Genomic DNA, 17410 nt, shown 5'->3' with positions numbered 1-17410 from the left:
CCGTGTTACACAGCTAGCCAAGTGGATCCGGAAAATGCCCAAAAAATTATAGCTATATACCACTAACTTAAATCAGCATAATGGAAGTTGACAATGGTATGTAATATGAGATTGTATGTACTTGTAGAAATTAAGTTTTAAATGTTTTCAGATCCTTACTGCTACATGCTCTTTTGCCTATCTCCAAAGGACTGTGGTAACAGAAAATTCTTTTGTTTGAGATGTGTGAAGCTTATGGCAGTGAGATTTCACATTTGTCATCTACATGTGACTTCAGTGTTAAACTACAAGTGTTTTTGGTGTAATACAGTAATAGGACAGAATTCTCAGTTGTGTGGAAATAATTTAATAAACAGAATGACTGTTAAAATGTGGTATTTTAGTAGAGAGCGACAAATGATGTTTTATGATTCTGATGACTATGATTCTGACGACTCATCAAGTAGCTGTGATAGTGGTATAGAATGTTAGTTAATAATAGTAGAAATTAGATATAAACAACTTGTAACCTTAGATTAAATTAGTATCTATATTGTTCTTTTGCTGTATGGATAAAAGTAAATAAATGAAGTTATATAATAAACAGACTTGTGATTCTCAACATAGTATTGATTCAACTCTGACAAAGAGAGGTTGGGGTCTAATAAATAAATTAATAAATAAATTACCCATTGAATTACATATACCGGGTTATCAGTTTTGTGGTCCTGGAACCAAATTACAAGAACGAATTGCACTTGGACATAGTGGTAGAAATAAATTAGATCAGGCTTGTAAAGAACACGATATATCGTACGCCAACGAAACTAATTTGCAAAAACGACACGAAGCAGATAAGTTATTATTAAGTAAAGCAGTTGAACGTTTAAAAGCAAAAGACGCATCGTTTGGGGAAAAAGCAGCTGCATTAGCAATTGCTGGTATAATGAAAGGCAAAGTAAAATTCGGAATGGGACCTAAAAGTAAAAAGGGTAAAAAAAAGAAGACAAAAAAACAACGAGTTCTAGTTGCTCCTAAATATGGTGGTTTTTTACCATTCCTATTACCACTATTAGGTGCTCTAGGCGCTTTAGGAGGAGGAGCTGCAGGGATAGCGACTGCTGTAAATAAAGCTTCGGTAGATAAAAAAATGTTGGAGGAAACTATGCGGCATAATAAAGCAATGGAAATGAGTAGCGGTAAAGGTGTAGGAAAAACTAAAGGGAAAGGTCTTTACATTGGTCCATATAAATGGTATCAGAAAAAAAACTCCCAGTAAAATTACCACGTCACGCCCTCACTAATATTGAAATAATAAAGTTTGCTCGACTATTACAAATTCCAAATTTTAGAGGTGTATATATGCGTAATAAATTACCGAAAATTATACATAAAAATGAAACAGGAATTATAAATTTAGATGAAGAAAAAAATAGTGGAACTCATTGGACAGCATATGTAAAAAATAAAAATAATATATTATACTTTGATAGTATGGGCAATTTAAAACCTCCAACAGAGATTATAAATTATTTCAAAAGTGATAATGATGGTAATAACATTACATACAATTATGATGGATATCAGAAAATGGGTTCATATAATTGTGGACAATTATGTTTAAAGTTTTTATATAGACACACATGCAAATTATAAGTTTAGTCGAATCAAAGATGCTGTTTGTATTAACAGGAAAATCAGCGATACTAAGTGCTGACTTTAATCCACCGATTGATGTTAGTGATGGTGTCTATGAACTGGGTGTTACAAATTTTGAAGTCTACAACAGTATACCGAATATTGATGAAGAAAATAATAAATTCTTTTTCGGGGATGTCGAATTTAAAATACCGACCGGTTGTTATCAATTAACCGATATAAACAACTATTTACAACATGTAATTGAAAAACAATTCAGTAATGACCTCTTATCTATTACTGCAAACAATAATACATTACATACACATATCAAAGCAACAAAAGATGTTGACTTTACCAAACCAAATACTATCGGACCAGTGTTGGGATTTAATAGTCAAATAGTTCCAAAAAATATTGGAAAAGATTCGGATAATATTGCAGACATAATGAAACTTAATTCGATTATGATTGAATGTAATATTACAATTGGAAGTTTTAAAAATGGAGAACCTGTACACATAATTTATCAATTTTTTCCAAACGTTCCACCTGGATTTAAAATAGTACAGTCACCAGATCATGTGATTTATCTACCCATTAGTGTTAAAACTATCAGAAATATTACACTTAAAATAATAGATCAAGATGAAAAGTTAGTCAATTTTCAACAAGAGACTGTAACAGTTGGATTACATTTGCAGAAGAAAGAAGAAAATGGGTATTAGTTTTAGAACTGACTCATATAAAAAGCAACAAAAGTGTAGAAAAACAGTTAGTACGAAACGAAACGTGCAACAATTAAGTAATAAAAATAAACTGTTTCTAAAATCATTAGGATTTGAATTATACACATAAAAAATGTTCGATATTGAGAAGGGTATTGAGTGGGATGAAGGTGTGGTAGGTTACAAATTTCAAAGTCATGAGGCATATACAGCCAGATATGAAAACACGGATGAAATTCGAATTCCTTTACAAGAAGATTTGTGTACACTACCATGTGATAGTTTAATTTTAATTGAGGGACAATTGGTTAAAACCGACGCTACAACTAATAAAACTGTACCAGCAACAGAAACCAAGTTTGTAAATAATGGTGTCGCTTTTTTGTTTAGTGAAATACGGTATGAAGTAAGTGGAGTAACTGTAGATACAAACACAAAGCCAGGTATTACAACAACTATGAAAAATCTGGCATCATTAAATCAAAGTGAAAGTCTGAAATTAACAATGTCTGGTTGGGATCTAAATGAAGAAGCCACTAAACCTATAGATGGATATTTTCAAGCATGTATCCCATTAAATCGACTATTAGGATTTGCAGAAGATTATAAAAATATAATGCTAAACATACCGCAAGAGTTAATATTAATTCGTAGTAATAGTGATGTCAATGCATTAATTTGTGCAACAAATGAGAAAGCACGAGTTGTAATTGATAAAATTGCATGGCTAGTTCCACATATTGTGCCCGGTTTAAAGGAAGAGGTTAAATTGACAAAAACCATTGAAAAAGATAAAGAAATTGCAGTGCCGTACAGAAGCTGGGAACTTCATTCGCTGCCACTCTTTCCAAATACTACAAAGTGTAGTTGGCCTGTGAAAATCTCTACAAAATTTGAAACACCTCGTTATATTATCTTTGGCCTTCAAAGCAATAGAGAAGGACAACTTGATAAAAATATGAGTAAATTTGATAGAGGCGATATAACCAATATGAGAGTATTTCTAAATAATGAACGATATCCTTATGAAAATTTAAATATTTCATATAAAAAACACCATTTCGGTATATTATATGAAATGTTTACAAACTTTAGATCCCGATACTATTATACAGATAAAAAAGAAACACACATTACACCTACACAGTTTTTCGACAGTTATCCACTAATCATAATTGATTGTTCGATGCAAAAAACTGGTTTACAAACACAGTCCATTGCACTGAGAATTGAATTTGATACAGACACCGGTATAAGTGAGGGAACCACCGCATATGCATTAGTCATTAGTGACCGAGCCTTTACATATACACCGTTGACAAAATCTGTAAAACAAGTCTAAATTAATATTAATAGTAATGGAGAACGAAGTGATTATAGACGTTCAAGGTTACAAAATTGGAAAAAAGTTTATAGTTAAAGAACTGGCTGCTTTAAGAGGAGACAAACTCGCACACTATGTTTTTCAACCCCCTTTCCCTTCACAACTTTTGAATCCTCAAGATGAAAAACAAGTAAAATGGTTAATGAAGAATTATCATTGTATTGACTGGAATATGGGACATATTCCATATTGGAAACACGTACAAGTTATAAACAATGTGTTGAAGGATGTTGACAAAATTTACGTGAAAGGAAGAGAAAAAGCCGAATTTTTGAAAAAATATACACATAAACAAGTTATTGAATTTCCACAACAACCAACATTACACGCCGATAAAGTTAAATGCATGTACCATCTGAACGATAACGCATATTGCAGTCTACATAATGTATTTTTTTTAAAACAAACATTTCGTTAAAAGTGTACAAAACATTGTGTAAATAATCTCAACTCATCAGTCTATTGGTAATCATGGATCAAGAGAGTTGGATAACGTGTCGTAATAATCCAGGACATCGCCTGAAAGTAAAACATCTTCGACGACATTTACGAAGATGTCTTCCACAACGTGAATATTCTTGGAGGAGTTTTGATTGCGGAAATGGGAATTATTTTGATTCATCTTTATCCCATAATACTAATAATGATTATCAACAATCATCGAGAAGCAACTTTGAAAATACAAACTCTTCAAAAAATATTTTTTGTAATGAAATGGAATATTAATTGAATTAATAATTAATTGTAGTATTTATAAATAAATGTTATAAATTTATAAACATTTGTATTTTTTTCATAATATTTACCACTCCCTTACACTTTCAATAATCCTTATACACCACCCAAAAAAATTCATTTCATTTATAAAAAAGAGTTGATTATTGCAGTGGATATGAGTGATTTTTCTTATTTGTTCAATAAATTAAACAGGTTAATGATGTCCTTGAAACAGGCGGTTACACTCCATCCTGTCTACATAGGGCTTTTTTACATTTTTTGTGTCTATATGTTAACCTTGATGGAATACACCAATGTAGTTGCAGTAAGAAGTTGACCTTGACGGGAGCTTTCAACAATTTATAAAATTGCAAGCAGTGCATGCAGAAATTCATTCTGTGTTGTACAGGTAGTCTGTGTACGAAATAATGTGTTCAAATTATTTTGCTCATTTTAAACCGTGTACTCATGGTGACGAGTGTTCTCAGTGTCCCGGTCCCTCAACTAGGACAACTGTAAGTAACCAGTCATCCAAGTTATTATTTAAAGTATTGAAGGGAAAAGTTGCAAATCCCTATCAAAACCGTAGTGGTTTTAATAGGGATAAACCTAGAATCAATATCGTTTCTGATGTAATTATTAGACCTGCTTATTCAAAATTAATCAAAAATGATGAGATACAATTTGAACAATTTGTCAAGTCGTCTTTAAGTCAATCTTTGAGGGAAGATTGTCTTGAAGAGGATGTGATTGAATGTAGTCAGTTAAGTGTGAAAGAGAAGCAATTAGCTAATCACGCTGTTGCTAACATTGTTCAAATCGTTGATGAGGATGATGATTCTATGGTTACTCCTTCATCACAACCTGATAGTGAATTATCGTTTTCTTTACCATTCACGCAATACCTGGCTCAACATGGTATTGAAAATGATTATTCGGACGACATCTCGTTGACCTTAATAGACCAGTTTATTAACGAAGACGAGGCGGCGTCCAATCCGGTTGTGGATGAAGGAACTTGTCCCATCAATAATTCGGTTACCGATGAGTTAAATGTATTTGATAATGATATGGTGGTGGTGGAAGAACCCCCAATCTCTCCCAGTCCACCACTACCACCACAAAGCCCCTTCGTTGAGCCAGTGTTTACCCGCCCCGTTACACCAACATCTCCTGAAGCGGCACCCGCGGTATTAACTCAACCCCCTATGATAATATCGCAGGACATCATTGACGCTTTATCGGAGCCTTGGGTTGAGGTGGAAAACGTTATCAATGGTAACGTTGAACATCCCCCTCAACCCAATTCACCGATTATTGAGGAAAATGGTGTTCTGCCAGAGAGATTGGTGGTGGTAGAGGCCGAAAATAACATCATTCGGTCACCATCACCACCACCGTCACCCATGATATTATCACAGGGCGTCAATGACATACAACAACCATCTGGATCCGAGGTTGATGTGGAACTTAACATCATCACACCACCACTCCCTCAGCCTCCTGCAACGTTCGATCCGATGAGTATTATTACTCAAAATGTCATTGACGCACTGGCAGAGCCGTGGGTTGAAGAGAGGAGGCAGGGTGAAGAGATGGATGTTGAAAATGACATCATTCAACCCTCTCAATTGTCACCCATTCTAGGGCAAATAAATAATAGAGTTGAGAATAGGGTGGAGGGTGGAGACGTTGATGTCGAAAACGAAGACAATGACGACGACGACAACATCATTCCACCCACTCCCCCTCACTCACGATCAAGGAGGAGTCGGCGCCCTAGAAAGCCTCGTAGACGTGCGCGAAAGTCCCCATTAATATTAATTACTAATAATTATAATATTAATATTAATGATGTTAATATTAATAATTATTATTAATAAATCCTATTTCCGTCCTACACTCATATCAAGTACATTTAATTCGGACGCGATTTTCCAAATTTTAACATCATACTACCTACAACACGATGGCAAGCATGCTGCTCCTCCTCGAGGTCTTGCTGGATACCTATCTTTGAACACAAAAAAATATATATTTATATAGTATAAATAAAAGTCTTTCAAAGATAGTAACAGAAGGCAGCAAATTTATAATTAAACTTTATTAGTAACCTGTTTAATTTATTATTTCATATTTTCATAAGAAAATGCATCACTGTGAAAACTGTAATAAACAATTTACAACCCGTCAATCACGACTACGCCACGAAAAGCTCTATTGTCAAGTGGTCAAAAAACAGGAAAATGGAGGACCGGCCGCCAAAAAACAGAAAATATGTCATTCAACTGGTAAGTTTTAACTAATAGGTACTCTATTTTCAATTATTTTTCTTTTCTAGCTAGCAACAATTATATGTGCGTTACATGTAATCAAGAAATTGCTCCAAAGCTTATTACGGCTCATGAGAGAAGTAGACAGCATAGAAATAATTGTCAAAGTACTCCCTTGGAGGATGGGGTGTTTGCACTCAGCAGTGCATTTAAATCACGCATCGCTTCATATAGGATTTGTGATGAGGGCGATTATATCGATTTAAATGAATTTATGGATAAAATTCACAATAAATTACTTGGACTTATTGTTTCACAAATTGAAAAATTTAGTACAATCAAAATTAATTTGGAATTATTTGGATTGTATACCATTGAGTCAAAAAATATATTTGATGTGAAATCTTTCAATACTACTAACAGAATTGTCACTTTAGGCACGAATATTAGGAATATGTTGCATGACTTTCAAGAAGTTATTAGTCAAAAAATGATGGATTTTTTGGAACGAGATTCAGGTAGTTATATATTGTAAAAATCTATATAATACAATTATTTTTTTTGCTTCTGTGTTTTAGGCTGGACACTTGTGAAAATTTTACATTTAGAATTAAATGTAAACTATTACAATCCATTGAAAGCTTCATCGTATATCCCACTACCGCCAAGCGTGAAAATGAAGAGGGCAATAGTTAATGTTCAAAATCAGGATATTCATTGTTTTGGTTGGAGTGTCGTAGCAGCAGTGTGTCTACCTATGGGACCAGAACATTTACCCAGTTCATATCCACATTGGTCGACACTTTTTAATTTCCAAGGTATTGAATTTCCTGCAAAACTGGATAGTATTGCAAAATTTGAAAGTCAAAATAATGTCTCTCTTAATGTTTACGGACTTGAATTACTTTATGTAAACAATAAGGTAAAATTTGAAATTGTGGGACCATTATATTTTACAAACTTTAAGAAACCGGTACACATAAATTTATTATTGTTGAGTGATAATGATGGTAATCAACATTACTGTACAATAACTAATTTGCCACGTTTAGTATCTTCCCAACTCTCAAAACATCATCATTCAAAATTTTTCTGTGATGGATGTCTACAATATTTCACAACCCAAGCTTTATTAGATAGACATTCTTCGACTGATTGTGGAAAACTTTATGCTAGAATCCCAAATAATGAATTAATAACAAATAGATTTGGTTATAATGTTCCCGCTAATGTATTAGAATTTCAAAATTATCATCATAAAATGACTATCCCATTTATTGTTTATGCTGATTTCGAATGTTTATTGAAACCTATGAGTACAGTTGCACCAAATCCAAATCAATCATTTTCGATAAAAACTTTTCTCCATCAACCATATTCATGTGCATATTACATTAAATGTTCATATAACGATCAATTATCTAAATTCCAAAGTTTTCGAGGACAGTCATCTGTGGTTGACTTTATTACAGCATTAGAAATAGATTTGATAGAGATTTATAAAAAGTATTTAAGTATTGTACAACCAATGCTTCCATTAACTATTCAAGAAGAGTTTGATTATCTTACAGCAACGGAATGTCATATTTGTCAAAAACCTTTTCAACAGAATGATATTAAAGTAAAAGATCACTGTCATTTAACGGGTCGTTATAGGTCCGCCGCGCACAGTAATTGTAACTTGAATTTTCAAATTCCAAATTTTATTCCGATAGTATTTCATAATTTAACAAATTATGATAGTCACTTATTCATTAAAGAGTTGGCCCTTGAAGAAAGTGAAATTAATATCCTTGGTAAAACTAAAGAGAAATATATTACATTTTCGAAAAAAATTTGTGTAGGCGAATATCTAAATTCAAACAATCGAATAGTCAAGGAGCACTTACACTTGCGTTTTATAGATAGTTTTCAGTTTTTGACATGTTCATTAGAAAAACTGGCAGCAGCCTTGGATGATGCTCAATGCATGGAAGTAAAACGATACTTTCCCGTTGACAGAGAATTTCAGTTAATTAGACAGAAAGGGGTTTTTCCATATTCATTTATCGATGATTTTTCTAAATTAGATCTCACGGAATTACCACAAAAAATTTATTTTTACGATAAACTTCGCGATGAGCATATTTCTGAAGATGATTATCAACGAGCTAATACCGTATGGGATACATTCCATTGTCAGACTCTAGGCGAATATTCTGATCTCTATTTAAAAAGTGATATTTTACTATTAGCTGATGTCTTTGAGAATTTTCGAAACATGTGCCTTAAGCATTATGAACTTGATCCAGCACATTACGTGACAGCACCATCTCTTAGTTGGAATGCTATGCTTAAATTTACCCATGTAAAATTAGAATTATTGACTGATATAGATATGTTGCATTTTTTCAAAAAAGGGATTCGTGGGGGAGTTAGTACATGTGTTAAACGAGCGGCTCAAGCAAATAATAAATTTCTTCCAAATTATGACCCTTCGAAACCGACATCATACATTTTATATCTCGATGCAACAAATCTCTATGGTTGGGCTATGAGTGAAGTACTCCCTTTAGGTGGATTTACTTGGTTAACGCAAGACGAAATTAATTCACTTAGTATTATGGATTTGACTGATACCACACCTGAAGGTTATGTCCTTGAAGTAGATATCTCTTATCCTCATCATTTACACAACTCTCATAATGATATGGCATTTCTACCTGAAAATTTAATTCCACCAAACGGAAAATGTGCGAAACTCATTCCAAATCTATGTGCTAAAACAAACTACATAATACACTATCGAAATTTAAAACAAGCTCTACAAAATGGACTAGAATTGACAAAAATTCATAGAGTACTAAAATTCAATCAATCGTCATGGCTCAAACCATATATTGATTTAAATACGAAATTACGAAATCAGACTAAAAATAAGTTTGAAAAAGATTTATTTAAACTCATGAATAATAGCGTGTATGGAAAAACCATGGAAAATGTCGATAATCGGGTAGATATTAAACTGGCTACACATTGGAAAAAAAACGGTCACAAGTATGGAGCAGAGACATGGATAGCCAAACCACAATTTAAAAATTGTTCTATTTTTACTGAAAATTTAGTTGCAATAGAAATGAATAAAGTTCAAGTAACGTATGATAAACCTATTTATGTAGGATTCAGTATATTGGAAATTTCAAAAACTTTAATGTATGACTTTTTTTATAATTTCCTTAAAGTTAAGTATGGAAATAATGTACAGCTTTTGTATACGGATACGGATTCATTAATTTTAGAAATTTATACGGAAAACGTATATAATGATATTAAACAGAATATCGATCGGTTTGATACTTCAAATTATCCCGAGAATAATATTCATGATATTCCTAAAACTGTGTCTATTATCGGTAAAATGAAAGATGAGTATGCTGGTGTACCAATTGTACTTCTTTATGGCACCGGTGCCAAAGCATATTGTGTGCAAACAGTGAATGATTTAATTAAAAAGGCTAAAGGTGTAAGTAAACATGTAATTGATAAATCTCTAACACTGTTACAATATCGGGCAATTGCAACAAATCCTTCATCTTCATCAGTTTTCTGTGTTATGAACGTTTTCAAATCTTATTTACATAATATGTATACCGAATTAAGGAATAAAATAGCACTGTCTAATTTCGATGATAAACGATACATTTTAGGTAATTCAATTGATACATTAGCCTGGGGACATTACGATATTGATAGAGATCGAAATTTAGATTCTCTAATTAGAGAATTGCAAAAATATGTGGAACCCACTGATTGAATTTTACCTTATTGTAGATATGTAACGATATGTAACCATTTATTTATACTACGTATTTATTATTATTATTATTATGTATTTATAATTGATGTAATGTGTAAAGTATTTTTATTTGTATTCTGTAAGTCAACAATGAAACTTGTGCAACAAAAAGATTTATTAAAAATTTCTAACCACGACTATTCAGTTTGTGTACCCTATCAACAGTTTCCTAAACATAATACTTTATTCAATAATAGTGTAAAAAGAGGACTAGTGGTTGGACGTTCTGGATGTGGAAAAACAAATGTGATATTAAGTCTCTTGCTGCATCCAAATGGATTACGCTTCACAGACATTTACTTATTTTCAAAAACCCTACAACAACCAAAATATCAATTTTTAAAATCGGTTCTGGCACCTCTCGATAAAGTCGGTTACTATGAATATGAAGATGGTGCCGAAATTCCTCCTCCTAAAGAAATCAAACCCTATTCCATAATAATATTTGATGATGTAGTCACTTGTAACCAAAATATAATACGTGATTATTTTTGCTTTGGTAGGCATTATAATATCGATTGTATATTTATTAGCCAAACGTATTCTTCCATTCAGAAACAATTAATTCGTGATAATGCTAATTTCATAATTATCTTTCCTCAGGATGTATTAAATTTAAAACATATTTTTAATGATCACGTTGGTACAGATATGTCATTTGAAACCTTTCAGAAAATGTGTTCACAGTGTTGGCAAAAACCGTATGGATTTGTTACTATTGATAAGGATGCTGAACAAGACAATGGGCGTTATCGTAACGGTTTTGATCAGTTCATTAAAATATAAATGTAAATGTTTGTCAAAGATTTATTTATTAGTCGACGATCGACATGGATAAACGTTTAGCTTTAGAGCTGGATAAGGCAAGACGACACGTTAAACAAAAAGTACGATCATTATCTTCACACATTGCAAGTTCGCAAAGACGTTTCGCAACCCATATTCAACCTCTAACTGATCCAATAAAAAGTTTAATTTCTGAAATTAAACATGAACGCGAAGTTGTCCCAAAACAGGAAAAAATATCAATTCATCATGAGATCAAGCAACCGGAGGCGAAGCGACTTTTTGAGTCAACGACTACAAGCCGTAGTACTACATCGCTCGATCCACGATTCAGTTTAATGCGACAACATGCGGCTGCTAGCACACCCAGAGAGGAGGGAGAATCACTCAGGAATGTGACCATTGGAAAGTTGCAAGAAACATTAATAAATTTGTCAAAAACCGATGCATTTCGCCATTTTCTTAAACAATGGACCGGTTTACCTCGACAGTACATTGAAGATATGATTATTGACACAGAAAACAAATTTGATCATCAATATGGTGTGAGACATGGAACCGAGGCAAATAAATTTTTTATTGGCAATTCTGAAATTGATTTCAAAGACGATCATGTAATCGTTCAAAATGTAGCTTATCCTGATACACCTGGATTGTATGAATTATTATTTAAAAAAAATCCAACTAATTATACTCAATCAGATTTAGAAACTTATCGAAATATTGTCATTCGAACCAATGCAGACAGAAAAAACTATAAACCAAATGCACAAATTCTGGGGAATGTAGGGAACAAATATAAAACAATTATTCGACATTTCTCGAGACAGCCACTACCGCTTCAGGAACACCGTGCATCTCAGTCGCCGCCATTTTACAGTGATACTGAAGAAAGCCTTGATGCAGATCAAGGTCAATCGACTCCTGTCCAGCAACGAAGCCGCAGTAGTAGTCTTTCAATTCTCGTACCACCAGCACGTAAACAGTATCCGCGACTTCGCAACATACCTGCAATACAACGATTGCAGACTCAAGGTCATGAACAATCAACTCCGACAAGTAGTATCCAACCAATATCAAAAAGAGTTAAGGGTGGTAGTATTCTTCGCACATTGGCTTTAACAGATAAAAATTTAGAATTTGTTCCCTACAAAAATCCCAACACACTCGTAAATAGACTACGTCTTTTATTATCATCGACAGTAGCTGGTAATAATAATCATATGAATGAAATCAATCGCATCATAACAGAATTGCGTGAATCGAAAATAATTCGTTAATAATTTAGAGACGACTTGTATATATTGCAAACACATTATATTTTATAGTTAGTATTTCTACATACTTTATTCATTCAATAGACAAGAATATGACATTAGATAAATTTGGTGAACACATTAGTGAACACAGAATTCGGACAACTTTACAACGTGTCAAATCTTTCTCATATACCACAATCTCACTCTTTGGGACACTGGATCCAGCTAAAAAACTTTTTGTATTATTTAATATTGGTACGAATTATATTTTCCCATTAAAAGAAGCAACGATTACGTCTGTAAATGGTAATCCATCGAGCGGGTGGATTGCATTAATTAATTCGAAACAAACTACGAATTTAATTGGTCAAATTTTACGTGAAGGTGACAAACTATCATTTAAATATGGACCCAAAACATCAGAAGCTAAACCGATATATATAGAAATAGTTTTAAAAGTACCAATCCACCATGAAGCGTAGTGATTTAAATATTAAGCGTCAAGTTGTTAATGAACTACATGCACCGGCGAGAGTGAACTTTAAAAGACGACGTGTGATAGTGAAAGGTTTAAATGATTTATTGCAACTCGATCTGGTTGAAATGATACCATATTCACGCGTCAATAAAGGCTTTAAGTATATCTTAATGGTTATCAATGTTTTTTCTAAATTTGTATGGGCTGTTCCATTAAAGAATAAGTCGGCTTTAAGTGTTGTAAATGCAATGAGTGAAATTTTAAAAACTCGACGTAACGTTCCTAAAAACATTCAAACAGATCTGGGAAAGGAGTTTTACAATAAACATTTTCAACAATTAATGAATAAATACAAAATTAATCACTACAGTTCTTATTCGAATTTAAAAAGTAGTGTTGTCGAGCGCGTGAATCGAACAATCAAGGGAATGATGTATAAAGAATTTTCGGTGCAAGGTCACTACAACTGGATAAACATTTTACCTGACATAATAAAAAAATACAATAATACCAGACATGGGACTACTGGTTTAAAACCGATTTCAATAAATAAGAAAAACGAACGCAAAGTTTTGGATCAAGTTTATAGTCATCTTAAAACAATGGACATTTATAAACCCAAATTTCAAGTTGGTGATTTTGTTCGAATTAGTAAACATCGACATCTTTTTAAGAAAGGGTACACCCCAAATTGGAGTAATGAAGTATTTACAGTTTCGAAGATTCAAAATACTAATCCTAGAACTTATTTGCTACAAGATGTTTCTGGAGAAACAATACGAGGAGGTTTCTACACTGAAGAATTACAAAAAGTTAAATATCCGAATGTATATCTCGTTGAGAAAGTTTTACGAAAGAAAGGTAACCGTTTATTCGTCAAGTGGAGTGGAATGGATAAAACTCATAACTCTTGGATTAATTCATCGGATATTACATAGATAATTATTATTATGAATTGTTTTTTTTTAATAAAATAAACTAAAAGGAATCAATTAAAACACTTTATTTCATCAATATTATAGGTAGTACATTAAATATCCTTAAATCTATTATAAATCCTCCATATTATTCTACCACTTATTTAATTATAAACTAATTAAATCAAGACGTCTCTTGAAACCTTTAGTTTACCTCGCCTTTGGCGCGCGCCCGACACTGATCAAGGTTAACAAGTCTGCATCACATTACCTATGCATAAGAAGACGCCCATAAATAATACATGAATACAAATACTATAAAAAATAAAACTACAACAATGCTATTTTTAGTAACTAATTTGAATTTTTGAATTGTAGTTTTGTCTGTGGAAAGCAATTTCACATATCCACATTTTGGAGAATGTTTTTTATGCTCCATAAACGCATCATCACTTTTTTCCCATCGTGAAATTATTACTCCACAAACAAAACACTGGGTACAATCAGATATTTGAATATAAAACAATCCCGCTTTTGCTAAACTCCATGGAGATGGGTATGAATGTACCCAGTTCTTATATGATAACAGTCTTTTATCAAAACACTCGTATAAACATTTTTCATATTGTCCATCGTCTAGACACATGATTTTTATTCATTTATTTTAAGAAACTATCACTAGCACAAAACGCACACTACTTCACACACATAAGTCTTTTTCCGATAATTTCATCCTACTCTTCGGCACTCTCGTTAACTGTAAATGAAATATACATTTCTTTAATTTCTTTTCATCCTCCATTTTACATTATGTTCACTCACCTAATATTTCATCATCAACACGTTGAAACTCAAAACAATGTGCAGATGTCGGGTTTCTAGCATCTTCTTTTCCCAAATATATTAAATATAGTGGACGTGGATCTCGTAATAACTCATCAATTTTCTCCTCAGTTAAATAATCACTTATTCTTCTCGGCAGAAACACTGCATAATTGTCCAACTCAACAAGCACTGAATTTCCGAACAGAGACTTTGTGCGTCTAATATTATGTATGCGGAATCTTGTGTTCAACTCTAGCTCACCAGCTTTTAAAATGGGTTTCTGTCCGCATCGAGCGATTCGATTCAATACATCCATGACCCAGCAGCGAATACTCTTAGACATTAACACAGATATATGCACTTTTTTTATATTATTATTTCTCGGAGGATTAAATCAGTACTGACTGCTATCAAACTTGTACTAAATTCTATATATTAACTATACCCCCACTTTTTAACCTTGAATGAAAATGCATCAATATTGTGGCCTTGAAAAAGTGAGATAATGAGAAAAAGTGAGATGAAAACATCAAAGATAAAGAGGGAATGAGTGGTCTTGAAACAGTGAGCGACTCTCTGCTTGCAGGTCACACTTACTTGTATCAGTAGGTTGAAATAGGTGTACATAAAAACATGTAGCTTTTTTTTACAACTTTTATTTTTTTTATACAATAATATAATATTTACAGTTTACTACGACTACTACTACTTTGCTAAACTTATTCTACACTATTTTTACGAAAGAACCCCGACCCTAAAAAAATTCACAATAAATTACTGTTGAAAAAGTTTCAATAAAACTTACTTCTTTAATTTAAGGCATTATGATTCCTTTTAGATTTTAAGAAGTCGAGGTAGCTGGGCTCATTGAAATGATCCCAGTTCTCCTCTTCTTCCTTCATCATCACTTCATGTAAGGCCCTTTGTTTTTCTTTATCGGCCCGATGGCACTTCCATATGTGCCTTTCGAGCCGAAACCAAAGAAGAATGTGGTTTTTGTCGTATGGACAAACTATGATATCCTCTGAAAAAAAATTATTTCCAACTAAACTACTAAAAAAATATTAAACTTACCAGGAGTATTATAAATAGAACTTTTTCTGATGGGTTCCATTTTTAAAGAATTTCTTGTTATAGTAGATATACACAAGAACTGTGTTACACAACACAACACATTATCTTTTATACAGTTTGGGGTGGAAAATGAGTAAGGACAATTGCGCGATTCATCTTGAATGAGTGAGGAGTTGTTGGCCTTGAAAAAGTGGGGAGTAGCATGAATAACCTTGACCTTGAAAACATCAAGGTCCAATAATGCCTTGGCCTTGAAGTGGTGGGGGAAGTGGGAGGGGTTGGCCTTGAAAAGTAAGAGAGAGAACGAGTGGCCTTGAAAGAAAGAGAGGGAAAATGGGCGGGGTCAAACTCAAGGTCAAGGTTGTGTTGTGTTGTCCCCCCATTCGTTATCTACTGTAATTTTTGCATGCCTTTTTAAAATGTTAAGCCTTTTAAGACTTAAAATATCGTCAGTGAAAAATTCTGTCAGAAAAAACTCGTTTGTGAAAGACGTCTGTTTCGCGAGAAAAATGAGAAACAAACTGTTAAACGTGGGTACAGATGCAAAAGCGTAGATCTCTACGAGACAAATGAGCACTACCATTGAATTTTGGTCAATCCTACTCGCAGAAACGTAACTGTCACGCAAGAGACATTTCACAATTATCTCTCACCCATACAAAGTTAAAAAACAATATTTTTGACTTACTTTTGGTACTGGATGCTTTAATTCTTTCAAAAAGGACTAAAAGATTGAACAACAGCTGAAAAATTCTAGACACATAAACATTTAGGAGTTTGGAAATGTTTCGTACACTGCTGATTGGATTCTCTTTAAAAGCTTGAATTACAGCCCCAACTATTGCTTTGTTTCCAGTGAGGTGTTTTGTCCTCACTCGATTTAGTTCAGGTACGCTTCCTGTGTCTTCAAATTATTGACGATTCTTTGAACTTTAAATTTCATAAATAACATTTCACAAAAAGTCCAACGACACTTTCCACCATAGGCGAATATTGATTCCTTTTTCAACAACACAGAAATTGCAGCCACTGTTGTTCGTTTTTAAAGTAATTTCACCAAATTAAAACAATTTTACTTTTCTGACAGCGCGCACACTTTTAACAGTTTTTTCAGTGGTACACAAAATGCCGCATAGAAATGTTTCATCAATTGTTTCAAAAAGTGACTGCCCAAATTACTATCAAAATTTAGATCAAGTTTTTAACAACAAAATTTAATTTTATTCTTGGATCGGCCGAGCGATTTGGTAAATTTTTTGTGTGGCCATATATTTTTCGGGGTTTAATGATCCAGCGGTAATTTGGCTTAATTTTAAATAAAAGAAATGTGTTTTAAAATTTTATTTTTTAACTTAAGGTCATTTTTTTGCCCCTAATTGAAAGACCACCTCCTAAAATATGTGCATTCTAAATTTCATAACAATCCGTTGAAAATTAACGGAGATATTAAGCTCGAAAGTCTTAGCTGAGACACGTTGTATAGGTCTTTTCTCATAGGTTGCCATGGAAACGAGAGA

The 17410-nt window shown here is 33.0% G+C and overlaps 2 long non-coding RNA genes across 5 annotated transcripts; one reads left to right on the top strand and one right to left on the bottom strand.

Moving 5' to 3' along the window:
• The first annotated feature begins 4882 nt into the window (after positions 1-4882).
• Positions 4883-10691, top strand: LOC135266704 (uncharacterized). 4 transcript variants are annotated; one of them, XR_010334850.1, is made up of 3 exons: positions 4883-4961; positions 6593-7237; positions 7298-10691. It is a non-coding gene; the product is annotated as an uncharacterized LOC135266704 (long non-coding RNA). The 4 variants fall into 4 exon arrangements; XR_010334848.1 differs by having other exon boundaries at positions 4912-4961; positions 5868-7237; XR_010334849.1 differs by lacking the exon at positions 4883-4961 and having other exon boundaries at positions 5804-6737; positions 6788-7237.
• A 3374-nt stretch (positions 10692-14065) lies between these two features.
• LOC135266703 (uncharacterized) lies at positions 14066-16287 on the bottom strand. The gene is made up of 3 exons (XR_010334846.1): positions 15894-16287; positions 15625-15843; positions 14066-15573 (listed from the first exon to the last, which is right to left on the bottom strand). It is a non-coding gene; the product is annotated as an uncharacterized LOC135266703 (long non-coding RNA).
• Positions 16288-17410: the final 1123 nt, after the last annotated feature.

This window comes from Tribolium castaneum, chromosome 7 (genome assembly GCF_031307605.1).
Source record: "Tribolium castaneum strain GA2 chromosome 7, icTriCast1.1, whole genome shotgun sequence".
NCBI lineage: Eukaryota > Metazoa > Arthropoda > Insecta > Coleoptera > Tenebrionidae > Tribolium > Tribolium castaneum.
This window is presented reverse-complemented; position numbering and strand designations above follow the sequence as displayed.